Raw genomic sequence first — 13,360 nt, 5'->3', positions numbered from 1 at the left:
CAGCTGGAGGTAAAACTTTCATGGGCAGAAGCCATCTAATACCTTGTTAATCATAAAAGCTTTAGAAGTGTAATTCATGATGGATTTGTGACCAATAAAACCAAGGAAAATGTAGAGAGAATTCCCCAAGATATTCATTAAAAATAGACATGAAAAAGATGCCTAGGATTTATAGGAAAAATTACTGCCTTTTCCTGGGACCACAAATGAGTCATAACATCTAAAACCTTGAAAGCAGCTAAGGAACACTTAGTATACTTGAAACTTGCTGTTTCAGAGCAGAGGAAGAGTTGAACCTGCGCAGTATTTTCCATATTTGTCTCTATATTAGAGTTACGTTGGTGTATATACACACACAGAGCTGTAGCAAGATTTTGATAGCCTGGTTTTCCTGATGACCTCCTCTACTTTCTCGTTCCTCCAGCTGCCTCTTTGCAGACCTGGGTGCTGATGGGGATCTGCAGTCCCTTTCCTTTGGGTAACTTTACCCCTCCAAGAGGTTCCTGGGCAGAAATCTCTGCTTAGTCCTTCCTGAAGCTTTTAATAAGTGTATATATTCACATATTTATGTACTTTGTTTATATACATGCATATCTTCATACATATATATTTAATTGTGTATAATATAGATTCATAATTAAAGAATAAATCAGGTTAGAAGGGCCCGTAGGAAGTCTCTAGTCCAACCTTCTGCAGAAAGCAGGGTCAGCTGTGCGATCAGACCAAGTTGCTCAGGGCTTTATAGATGTAAAGTGACTGAAATTAAAATACTATGGAACCTTTTCATTGTCTAGTTTAGATTTGAGGTATCATGATGGCAAACAATCCAACCTGCACCCTGGATGCACTGTGTGTCACACACTGCACCATGTGTACTGGATACTTCAGCTGGCAGCGGGACACAGATATCGTCATCTCTAGGGCACAACGTCCAAATAAAATTTTCATTAAAACTTCTCTAGCCATGATGGCAGATCAGTGACCTACCTGCTAATGGTCTCTGTTATCTGGTCAGAGACCATCATAACCTTTTCATGCTTTTATTTGGTACTAATTAACAGTAATTAGCCTGAGTGAGCAGGAGCAGAGGTTGAATTGTGTTCTCACCTCTTGAGATGAGCTCCAGCAGCAGAGGCCAAGGTGTGCTGGACCATTGCTTCCCATCTAACTCAGGAGCAAGGTACTTCTGCCTGCTGCCACCACTGCCACCACTGCCTGCTGCCACCACTCTTCTACCTGACCTGGGCGCTGAGCTCCCACAGAGAAAAAGATGGGAAATGCAGCATTAGCAGGACACAGAGCAGCAACAGATTTTCTTCATACTCCTTTAGGAAGATTTTGGAAGTATGTTGCATTTGGCCTTTACCCAACTGGGTGCCATTCTTGGAAAGTCTGCAGAAACCACAGGTCAGCAATGGCCCAAAAATTGTTATACCAGCATATTTACGTGAAGATGCTTTCACATCCCTAAAATAGCAAATAGCTCTCTATCTCAGTTTCCTCTGCTTGAATATTTATATAACCCACCCCTTCAGCTGAGCTATGAAAACTGAACATAAAGTTATACAGTCTGTACCTTGTATGTAATTTACAGTCAGCTCCTTTTGTCATATTAATAATGTAGCCTTTAGGCAACTTATAAATCTCTAGATTGTGCGGTGTCCGTACGGGTGTGTAAATGAGGATGAGATTAGACACCCAGTGTTTATGGAGAAACACATGAGTGAAAAACTGAGCAATGATTTTCTTTCAGATCACTTATTTGATAGACAGAAGGCTCAGTAACCTAATTTCTCTAAATCACAGATTTCTGTGTTTGCCTGCTGCTTGTTTTATAATATTATTTCATCTTTTGTTTCACTGGCAAATGCCATGTGAATCCCAAACACCAAGGGTCTGTGCAGTCAAAGTGCTTGGAGGAGCAGGAAGAGTCGTACAGCCTTTTCATCTCCCAACCATGCACATTCGCCTTTCCAATCCCACTGGTCTTTACAATAGGGGGACAACTCAGGACATACCACGGGATTATATTCTTATTCTTCCTGCAGATTTACCTGTGAGAGACATCCACACATAAGTGAAAAGATGTCCGGTCTGCTTCTTTCTCCTTGTGACCTGGAAGGACAAGATATCATGTGAGAAAGGAGTTGAGTTCAGGATTCCTTCCCCTTACATTTTAGCACCTACTTTGGCTCTGAAAAGCCAATGGGAGGACCAGATTCTTCTTTATTACCTACTATGGAAGAGCACTTTAGCACTTCCAGAACTAATCTCAGTTAGTCTCACTTGCGTGCTGAGGTGCTATTTTAGGGGCTGAAAAAGGCAGAGGCTGTACTCAGAACATGGCCACAGCAGTGCTAATGAGGATGAGGACAAGGACATGAGAAGGAGATTGCATAGGGACACAATAGGACAGTGCAACACATTGGGAAAATAAATTATTCCTCTTTTGAGGAATCCAGGTGTGATCTGGTCTTCCAGTGAGTCCCCGAGAAAATTAGTCTTTTTAGGTGAAGAAACCTACAGAAAGTCACAAACCCTGATGTCTAATCCCTATGATAACTAAATGTTATGTTATTTTTACCAAACCTCTATTTTTGTTGGCAGCTAATAATTATACCAGAAAGGCAGAACTGAAAGTATAAGCTGTAGAAAAGTATCTTTTCTCGTGCAATAACCTTAATATCACTACGTTCCTGGAAGACATGTTTGCTTCACCCAGTAGAGCCCAGTGCAAAGATATTCCCAGGCTAATACTGACTACACGCAAACTGGTACCAAACCAGTATAAGCTGCATTAACGTGACACTAACATTCAGCCCAGCCTGGCGCTGCAATCTAGACATGGATCTTGGCCTGAATCCTACATCACTTCCACGTAGCGTATTTCCAGGCAAACCTGTCACAAGCTGACTGCTGTACTTGTACTTATTAAACTGCAGCCCAGATGAGCACGTGAATCTGTTTCAGCTTTCTGCAAAGCCTGAACTATTCCCTTCAAGCTTGTCTTGCCCATTTCTGACTCCCAGTGCAGAAAAAAGCAGCTCAGTGATACAGTCGTGTTTATCTAAAATGGAGAAAGGAACTCAACCCAGCCTTAAAACATTCCTTGTGTAAATTTTTACACTAACACACATTTTTCCCCTGTGTAAATGGTCTCATGAATCAAAAGTACTTAGGGCAAAAGTTTCAGAGGAATGACTAAAATGATTTCCTACCACAAATTTACCTTTCTTATTCATGTAAGTGTTAGTGAGTACATTTATTTAAAAAAAATTACTCAGGCCAGTAGATCACACCTACCTTGCAGAAGAGAATTCAAAAAGCAATCAGCTCTGTGCTTTCATGGAGCAGAAACTCCTTTTATGTATGAGTACTCTTCACCAGCTGACCTTCTACACAATTCCCATCAACTGCAAACAGACAAATGTGTTAAAGGATGACTTTCTCTCATTTCCCCATCTGTTAGAGCCACGTTTCTAAACACCTCTAAAAGCATCTCAGAGAACGTCTGCTTTGGCATCACTGCAATATTTATGGCTATTTTCTTAGCAGATACAGAATGTAATGTAAAAAGATATTTCATTGCTGTTACCTGGGTGAGTCACTTCCTTTTGTTTCCTTCTTCCTGCCATGAAAGCGTATTATGTCTGAGGATCTAACAAGTGAATACAAAGAATACTAAAATTCTTCAAGGCAGGAGGAATCACACACATATTCATGCAAGGGCTATCAGAAGCAGAGAAACTTCTAACAAAAATGTCCACAAAATCCTAGCTGTGGCATGGCTCAGGCACAGGAGCCTTCAACAAAGTCTTCATACAGAATGTGTGTGCTACAGAAGTCCCATGCAACTCTGTAGCTGAGAGTTTATGGACTTTCAGGGTGGACTGTGATTTGTAATGGCTGCACCTGACATTGCTTTGACTGTGTGAACCAGTATCAACCACACTGTCATGTGGGAAGTTTGGATCAGAAAACACATACACACACACATATACACACACAAAAGCACTCACTGTTCTTTAAAATTCAAATTAACTTAACCCAATTCTACAGTAAAAGATAATACTTGTTGTATGATTGTTGAGTTTGCACTGGCAAAAAGTGAACAGCAAATCAAAAAGCAGCGATCTTTTACTGCCAAAGGGAGGTAGAACCTCCTGGTGTTTAGGTAGCAGCACGGATGAGTTGCAGCATCCGTAACCAGGGGACAAGCCCAGAGTGATTTTTCTCTCAGTTTTCCCTTTGTTCTTTTTCTTGCAAAGGCCATTACTGTCCTCATAGCTTCTTGTTATCTCTTTTGTCTTTCCACCATACATAGGATGTTTTGTATATGCTGTATATATGCTCTTCTTTCTATTGATTATGCCCTAAAAGCAATCCCCCCTTGTTGCTAAGGCTGAATTTCTGTAGTGATCAGTAGCTGTTGTGTTTGTGTGTAGCTCTGGAGCCTCAAGCACCTTCCTGTGCTGCTGCTACAGAACTCTTCTGCTCTCTTCCTGTGGGAACAGTTTCTTTACCTTTTACAGTAAGTCTTGAAATTGCTACAAAACACTAGAAAATGCTTGATCCCATGTAGAAGTGTATGGGGTGGGTTTGTGGACTCTTCTAGTCTAAGCAGCAATGACATAGCTGCCCATAACAGCAGAAGTTTGTGCTCTTGTGATCTCTTCCCTTGCCATAAATAACTAGACACCATGTGCCTCTGTAAATAAATTTTACCTATAGTTTCTCAAAAAGTAAATTTTTTTCCCATGACATTTATCTGTGGCCCTGATGGATGGAGTAGCTGATCACTGCTCCCAGGTCTTGATGCCAGCTTAGTAGTGGAGATTGGCCCGCTGTGCAAGCGCAGATCTCCACCAGACAGTGGCAAATAAGACACTGTATGAAGCTGCTATCGGGAACTGACAAAAACGTACATTCCTCTGTTACATTTGCACATCTATTTGAACAAATAGCTAAAGGCTATTTGAATAAATAGTTGATGGCTAAGTAATGGTCCAGTAACTGAAAGAATAAAAAACCCCATCTTTAAAGGCTCTTTAGAGAAGAAAGTACCTCAAGTCAGATGAAGGTTTGAGGCAGTGCTGTTAGTGTCCTTTCTAGATCTCTGAAACACTTTATCAGTCTAAGCCTACCAATGTGTCTCTGCTTCCACTATTAAACAGGCAAATAAATCAACATTTTCTTTTTACATTTTCCCCTGAGGTCCAGTGATTGTTGCTGCCGTTGCTGAGCTGATTCAGTGGAGCAAAACATTGGCAAAAATGATTCTGTGCTCTCAGCTTTATCTTTTCTTCCTGAGAGCAGAAGAATTTGCAAGTATTAATAGAACATGCAGCTTGCATGTTGTAGGATAACGCACACCAATGAACACTGATGATGTTGGGAAAGGTGACAATCTACATTTGTAGCTAGTGTGTGATATTCATGAATCACCTTAAAAGCCAGGAGTTCTTATGCTTTATCTCACTATCTTTTAACTGAAGTTCATTGCCGCAGGTAGCCCACTTTCACCGCTAGATTGGCTGACTCAGCGTTTGGTCATTCATGAGATAGATATACTCTATACTGACTTGAACTGTCATTTTAGTAGATGTGTATTTCTAGTCATCACATTATTACATGGAAATGAGTAAAAAGAAAATCGAGGCTCAAACCTCTACAGAGGGAAATGAATCACATATTGAATGCATGTGGTAGGTCTTACTGAAAGCATTACTTTGATGATTTCTCCATCAGTGGCCAAAATTCAACTCAGCCAGCTTTCATATCTTCCTTGACACAACTCATTTTGTAGTCTAATAAGTGGAGAACTATCGATGGAAGAAGAAGCCCACCTTCCTGATGGCAACTCAGTTTAGCCAGAGCCCACGTTTGGAGGAGTCTATTTCTCTCCACTGAGTATAGGAGCTCTGTAAGAAAACTACACTCCCAATGCAGACACCCTAATTAAGTTTAGGACAAAGAAATATAAGCCACTTTTTTCATGCACTTATTACATGCTCAGAGAAAACTGAATTTTACACTACAAGATGCATGAAACATTTACGTTTCCAGCTGAACTCCAAGCCTTCTTTGTCTTCCACCATTAGGTCAGATGTGCCAAATACTATAACTGAGCTGCGTAACATGTCTGAGCATTAAAGTTCCTATGTGTGTTTCACCATAGTGTTGTTTCTTTGTTCCAGCTCTTAAGCATCCTACAACTCCTTTTTTCCACAAAGGTTGAATAAATTTGAGCTTGTTAATTCAGAAAGATGGTCTCCTTAGAATTCACTACTTATGGTTTCATTTTGCTACTGGAAATACAATTTCATTTTGCAAATTACCTCATTATTAGCAATTTGTGGGGTGATTGCTGAGAGTTTTCAGTAGATGCGTAACAAAAATAATAGTGTAGAGTCATCAGATTTGTAGGAAGAGGCAATACCTTTATTAGACTACCCACATATCTGGAAAAAAACAGAGAAGCTTTTGGCACAACATCTCTTTGCTGTATCTTGTCTTGCATCTTGATCAGACTTTGTGTTTCTAAACTATATACTTTTAAAGAAATGATCAAAAAGCTCTCAGCAATCACCCTGCAAATGGATAGTAATGAGGCTGTTTGCAAAGTGAAATTGTGTTTCTAGCAGGAAATAAAAAACTGATATACTGAACTCTAAGCAGAGCTGTTCCTTCAAAATAATTGAAGGGCAAATTTATCGAGCAATTTTTCTGATAACCTAATGAAGTGACCTTGTGCCTGAAAGCTTGTGCACTTCTTACTTCTACAGACTGCTCTAATAATAAAAAATTCTGCCTTTCTTATGAGCTTGAAATTTCTTGAATCTTAGACCATCACAGCTATAGTATTACTACTACTAAATAATAGTATTGCATTATAAGTAATTAAATCTATGTCAGTCCACCTGATTTGGGAGTGTCTTCATAGCAGGTCAATTAGGAAATAACAGCCAGAGGGTCTATTTCAAGGTTCATTTGGTTCTGATCTCTAAGGGCAAACTATCTAACTAAATTATTCAGAGCACTGTCTGGAAACACCTCTCTAATCCTCAAGTCCCCACAGAGGAGAGAATGTTTTAAACAACTTCCTTTAATATCTTAATAACTGAATCTATTCATATTTCCTTCAGGCTGACAAAAAGGACAAAAAAAATATTATTAGGTATTCAACACTTCCTTAACCGTCAGCTACTATATGCAATCTGGGAGTGGAATTAGCACATCATGGAATGGTGCCTTTAAAAAGAGAAAGGTTCATGCCTTTGTGAAAGTCCCTAATTTCGTCCAAAAGTGAATTTTAGCAAAATTAAAACACATCTTCAACCTCCTTCAGCTGCACCCCAGACGTATTGAGAAGAGAGGGGTAAGACACGGCACCAGTTCCTAGAGCTGAGGTTAAACGAGAATGTCCCTCAGCCAGAAGTCCAAATTGGACACAGGGAACTCATAACCCCAGGAGTGGCAGAAAGTCCTGAACAAAATCTCAAGCTCTGAAAGCAATTTTATTGTTCAGCAACTGGCACATAGCTCACCAGCAAACTCATTTTTTTTCTCAGACCAGCACATTTCAAGAGATACCAACGGCCAGTCCAGAACTTACAGTTCCAGCTCCCAGGCTTTTGTGTTATCACTCAAACAGTGACTATAATTCTACATAATGGGATTGGGTTCCCCTTGCTTCTGTTTACAAAATAACTAGTTGGCCTGAGGGAGGAGTTAGGCAGTTTAAAGTCATGGTTTAATTTCCTTTGTAATTGCAAGTTGATTACTAGTATAAATTACCTTGCATGTATTTTGCCTCCTGTGCCAGCCATTTCCTAAAGTGGATAATTTTAAATTAAAATAATAATATCAATCGAAAGGCATTGCTATGTTGGAATTTCACAAATCATTCATATCAATGATCAATCTAGCAGACTCATTAAAAAAAAAAAGAAAAACACCTTGGATGCTTTTCTGTGAATGCTTGATTTATTTTAAAGTTGGACTAATACAACCTTAACCAAAAACTTCAAGAAATTTTCTTAATTTCAGGGTATATGTTTTGTATTTTTAAGGAGAAATATAATGACTGCAAAACATTTACATGCTTTCTTCTTTCCATGTCTCAAACTCCAAATCCTTTAAGAAATCAGAAATTCCTTCTTTTAATTCCATAGATTTCCTTAAAAAAATAAGGATGGTTTCATAATTTCCTTGATGAGGGTTTGTACCTCAGCATCTAGTTCATTCTCCCCAAGTCCTCAAGACCACACATATGCCCAGGGGCCACACAAGCAAGAGAACACACACCGGAAAAAGTAACACATTATGCTCGGGGCAAACATTTTGCAGGAAAGGTAACTAGGGAGTTCTGCGTTCAGCCAGGCTGAGGAGAATGACAAGCTGAATGAATCTCTCATCTTTCGGACCATTTTTAGTTTATTCTGCCACTGTCCACATTACTTGTTTCCTGGGCTGTTCTTTCCGACAGCCTCCGCAGCAGTCACAGCGGCATGTGCAGACAGCTTGCAAGAGACACCCCTTCGCAGGTACATTGCAGAGCGCCTGTACGAGTCGCTGTCGCTTGGCTCTCCAGCTGTGAGCCTTTCTGTTCCAGCTATCTGGGTAATATCCGTCTCACCTAACTTCAGATACCTACCTACCTGTAGATGTATCTTCGCTAGTCACTGTCATTGTGGTCAGCAGAAAAAAAGCAGGTACAGTTCGTCAGAGCTATCCTAGATATCTAGTCTAAAGCGAACCTTAGAAATATCCATTCTCTTCTGTAGGACAGGAGCATGGGATAACTAACTGATGTGCAGATACCTGTGTGATAGATCTTTGCAGATAGACCTGGGGAAACATTTCTGTCTCTGACTACTGCAAATGCTGTGGGGGTCTATGACGTGTTAAAATTCCCTACAACAAGCAAGTTTCTAATCTGAGAGAGAAACCGTAAAGCTGAATGGAAAATCTGTAGCCATAGGTAAGAAAATTACATTTGTAGAAGACTAATCAGTCTCATTCATTTCTTGAATGAGAAACAGCAATACTGCATATGACCCAAACACATCCAGAAGCGATGGTGCAGAGGTTAAAACTGACTACTTGTCTCTGTGAAAACTGATATTTTAAGCCCATTCATTATTTATTAATTGTGGAGAGGTACAATCTAGTCACACTTCACTCTGAGCTTTCGCTACATTAACTTTTAAATTGACAAATTTCAATGTCTTTTCTGTCGATCAGGTGTGAAACCAGCTGTGTTATGCTGAGACAGAAACAAGAGTGGGTGCATCAGGTCTCCATTACCTGGTCTGAATATTCAGCCAAGCAGAAATAAGCCATTTTGACCTCAACAAACCATATCTAGCTAAAAATCAAAGAAAATGAAAAGATATATGCATTCTCAGGGTCCTTTGTGATACTTTTCAAGATAAGGCGTCATACATGCAGATGAGCCCATTGGACAAACACGCCATATCCTGTTGTTGTATTATTATCGAAGCTCTTCCTTACAGTGCTTTAATAAGGCATTGCCCAGGATATGTAACAGGAAGGACTAAGGGGCATTTAAAAAGCTGTATTTTTTCCGTTACATAAAAAAATGTCTTGTTTTTCAGTCTTAAATCAGAAGTTCAGAGTTTTTGCAGCACCACCTAGTGAGACTAAGGAGGTTTCACTCAACTATGCAGAAACTCCAGCCTCTTCCCTCTTTACACTTGCCTTTCTTTTTTAATGATTATCTCCTTATAGTCTATTGGCTGAAAGTCTTTGGGGCCAACAAGCTGTTGAAGAAGGTGCCTGTGGTGCACACAATAGTCCTTTTTACATTTCTTTCTGAACCGCATGAAATCCCACAGCTTTGCAAACTGCTGAGCTGAAAAACTGCAGAGCTTTCATCAAGCCTTGTTATTAATGAATTGCCTCCTAGCTAGTGAGCTGTGCCTCTGATCCGTACCTTGTTTTGAAAGAATACACTCTGCAAGCGAAGAACAGATGCATGTTTTATTGGATATGAAGGCTGTTCTCAGATGTAGGCATACCTGTCATCATTCCTACCAGGAAGTGTTACTGATGGTATTTTCTATAAGACATCTATACACTCAGCTCTGCGTCAGATGCATGCAAGAGACTGTATGCAAAATATCCTTCCTGGCCCAAAGATGTTGCTGGCAAACAAAATTCGGTCTGATTCCAAGCCAGTTAAGATGACACTCATCTTTTCCTAGGCTACTCTGTCTTTTCAAAGTTTCCCTGTGCCTAATTAGGATTAAAACTGCTTTGTTTTCTTCATCTACTCATCCCTGGTTAAAAAAATCCTGGAGTACTTTCACCCAACTGAGCTAATGTGCAGAATCAGAAGCATTTCAAAAAAGATTTCCCATACCACCTCTTAAAATAAAGTTTCTGACCAATAAGAAAATAAATCCCCCCTTCAGAACTTTTTTCTGAATTTTTTCATGTCACCAAGGGCTGTACATCACTGAACCAAAACCAATAAAGATTTCCAAATGAAAACAACTCATCTGCTTCTACCAACACATAAGCACATATTACCAAGTTATGCGATTGTTGGAAAAGATGATCCCACCGTAGGAAGATGGAAACAAAATGCCATAATTCACTACATAAAAGCTATGATATTATTTTATGTCCTTATCCATATCTGCTACTAAAATAGTCATAAAACTACACAGTCTTTCCTCTCTTACCTGAAGCTGAAGGAGCTTGTCCTCCACTTACACAATGGAGTCCTCTCCTCTGATAGGATTTCTTCAGTGAGCTGAGAGAGGTGGGCTGCCTGCACTGTCACTCCACAGGTTTCTGCCTTCTACACTCGGTGGACCTGAGTGTTTCTGCTCTTCTCATAAATGTCACTGCTGTTGCATCTTCATTGCTGAACTGCTGCAAGGTGGAGCACAAAGCATCACTGGTTTATCTTTAAGTCACTTTTAATCATCCTTTCTTTTCCTTGATAACTTCTTTTATAGAATTTCTCTTGACTAACTGCTTTGCATAAGGAAAATTCATTTCATGAAGTGCAAGGGGAGGAGAAGATTCCAAGAGACAGCTCAAAGGAGCAAAGATTTTATTGTCATTCAGATGATAGCCTCTTAGCTAACAGCATGGGTAGACCCAGAGAGTCTTGTCTCTCATCTCCCAAGGGACAAATGCAAAACAGCTTAGCTACAGCTCTGAAAAAATACCTGCCAGAGATACCTGCTATAAACATTGTAGTTTTACCATCAAAAATGAAATTTAACTACAAAAAAAATTCTCAGAGTGACTTATGACAGGGCTTGACATTCTCTGTGGGAAAATCATCTACCAATATGCAAAAATTATTCTCTTTACAACATAAAGTCCTGCTTTCTTATGATATTACATTCTTGCCTATAAGCTGCTTCTTTTATGATTATTATTAGATCATACGTTCTGAAAACATGACTTTTTGGAAGTGGTTCTACAGAATCTAGAATATGTTGATAAATATCAGTTAAAATTACTTAGTAATTTTACATGTAATCAGTGAGTATATTAATTGCTGCCACCCAGTGGGTTCATTTGTAGGCTTTGGCTCACCATACTGTAATTTAATACATCGTTGTTTGCTTAAATGATTTCATCCTCTCCATCTGAAGGAGTGTGATTTATTTTCCTCTATTAGCAGCCACCACAAATGAATGTTTCAAGCTACAAGCTGTGGTTGACTTAAAACATATTGTCCTACCAAAACATTTTCTTCATATTTGTAGTGTGGAACAGTCCCATGAAAGGCAACATACACATAAACTTCAAGCTAACTATATGTGAGATTACCTGCTTTGCCTTCTGGACCTACCTGCAAGGTCCAAGGCAAATACTTTGCTCTATTTAAATGACAAATATTCTACTGGAACTAAGAAGTTGTTAAACATGTTACACAGGGGGAACTCTTTCCTGAGAAGTGTTGATATTTCTGACCCTCATGTAACTTGCACTGGGATACTCATGCGCTTGAAGTTGTGCACTTCACAGAAGATAAGCCATGCAGCCAGTTTGCAGTTTGCCTACCTGGGGCTCCACTGGTGCCAGTAGAAGTCACAGGCTCTCAGCACACCTCAGGAGCTGGCCTGTATAACACCAAAGTGAATAAATTGGCTCTTAAAACTGGGCTGCTGTGTTAACAGCTTCTGCAATGTATAGAAGTGTTATGAATAATGAAATAAGACACTGGCAATGACAACACATTATTGAAGAGCTATTAAGTGTTGCATTATGATTTCATTTTAATGCTGCTCCTGGATGAGAGAGCTTGTATGCCTGTGCGTGAGGAGGAGGAGGAAGAGAAGGGAAACTGCTTAATATTCTTCTTGTTGACCTATATTTTTAATTTAGCTACCTGTCTAATTTAGAGCATGTTATTTGCAGGAGGACTGGCCATTTGGGGGAGTATTATGCTGCCCTTAACTTTTGTACACTCAGAGGTCTTGTTGGGCTAGACAGCAGTACAACTAGATGCCAACAGTGAAGAACAAGAGAAAACAATCCTCTTTTACACATTCCTGGGTTACCCAGACCTAGTCTGTAATCCTGCAAACCAAGGCTGTCCACCACTGCAGTTGACACAGGTGAGGTGGCAAAGCACAGGAGAGGGCAGGGATAAGAACGGGCAGAGTCTTGACTCAAGCCCAGAAGAGACTATAGATGGGCATGAATTATCTTCCATCCTTGCCCTAAGATAAGTAGAAAGTTGGGAAAGAAGCACTCCAAGTCCAGCACCTGGGGAGGTGCAGGTTGTGCACTAACCCTCCAACCTTAGTCGAAGTACTGCAAAATAAGGTAAGGAATAAAGGTGAAAGAATTTAGCCCCAGTGCTTTATGGAAGCTAAGTACATCTACTGCAAGAAATCCAAAGTATCTGGAGGTTGAAGTGGAGGAAGATATTACATCCTTATATGGCGTTGCTCATGCTCAAGCACAGCATGGGCGCAGATGCAGGAACAAAGATTTATTCCAGCAATGATAGTGGAACCACTTCTGTAACCAAAGACACTGGGGAATGAAATCACCGTTATTGCTCATCAATGGCAAAAAAAAAAAAAAACCAACAAACCCTTTTGCTTCCTGCCTATAAAGCTATTCACCTTTGATGCTACAGCAAATACCAATAAATCACATAGTAAATGAAATATCCTCCTACATTTTTAATATTTCTTCATTCCCTGCATGAGCCTCAGCTGCAGGAAAAAACAAAAACTCTCCAGAGCTTACCAGTTGGAAGTGTTACAATATTGATTTCACAGAAGGTCACAGATCCATTTTGTGTTTTTTTTTTATCTATTCCCCAAACAAGGTGTAGGACCAAAGCAGCACATGC

General features: G+C 39.8%; 1 protein-coding gene across 3 annotated transcripts in view; it reads left to right on the top strand.

The window, feature by feature from the left end:
- The window catches only part of LOC104641010 (metabotropic glutamate receptor 3), a 112,094-nt gene that overhangs the window by 80,327 nt on the left and 18,407 nt on the right, over positions 1-13,360 (top strand). The window lies entirely within an intron of this gene.

This window comes from Balearica regulorum, chromosome 1, assembly GCF_011004875.1.
Source record: "Balearica regulorum gibbericeps isolate bBalReg1 chromosome 1, bBalReg1.pri, whole genome shotgun sequence".
NCBI lineage: Eukaryota > Metazoa > Chordata > Aves > Gruiformes > Gruidae > Balearica > Balearica regulorum.
Note: the sequence above shows the minus strand (reverse complement) of the source record. Positions and strands in the feature narration are given on the sequence as shown.